This window comes from Anoplopoma fimbria, unplaced genomic scaffold (genome assembly GCF_027596085.1).
Source record: "Anoplopoma fimbria isolate UVic2021 breed Golden Eagle Sablefish unplaced genomic scaffold, Afim_UVic_2022 Un_contig_5656_pilon_pilon, whole genome shotgun sequence".
NCBI lineage: Eukaryota > Metazoa > Chordata > Actinopteri > Perciformes > Anoplopomatidae > Anoplopoma > Anoplopoma fimbria.
In genome coordinates this window covers 1-367 of record NW_026549112.1, presented here as the reverse complement: position 1 = coordinate 367, position 367 = coordinate 1, and the positions used below count along the sequence as shown (strand labels likewise).

The window sequence follows — 367 nt, the reverse complement described above, 5'->3', positions numbered from 1 at the left end:
AAGAGACTGTAACAACAGAAGAATGAAATGACTGACGATATTGTCAAACAATGGAAAGAGAACAACACCTGAACCCATAGAACAAATTACAAGGAGCAACGAGTGGTGGGAGAGCATCCGGCACAAGAATCTCGGACAATGGCCGTCAGCACACTCCGGGGCAGTTCTACTTCTTATTAAGTTTACTGACCATTCCACTGAGAAGAGTTTGATTGTGCGGAGTAAGCAGGAACAAAGAATAGTGTTTCCGCCCAGTTTCGAACGGGGACCTTTCGCGTGTGAGGCGAACGTGATAACCACTACACTACGGAAACTACGGAAACCAGCTTTTACGCACGTGCCCGTCCTAGTGTACCATTCACACTCA

General features: G+C 46.9%; 1 non-coding gene across 1 annotated transcript; it reads right to left on the bottom strand.

The window, feature by feature from the left end:
• Positions 1-242: 242 nt before the first annotated feature.
• Positions 243-314, bottom strand: trnav-cac (transfer RNA valine (anticodon CAC)). Its single transcript has one exon. It is a non-coding gene; the product is annotated as a tRNA-Val (tRNA).
• Positions 315-367: the final 53 nt, after the last annotated feature.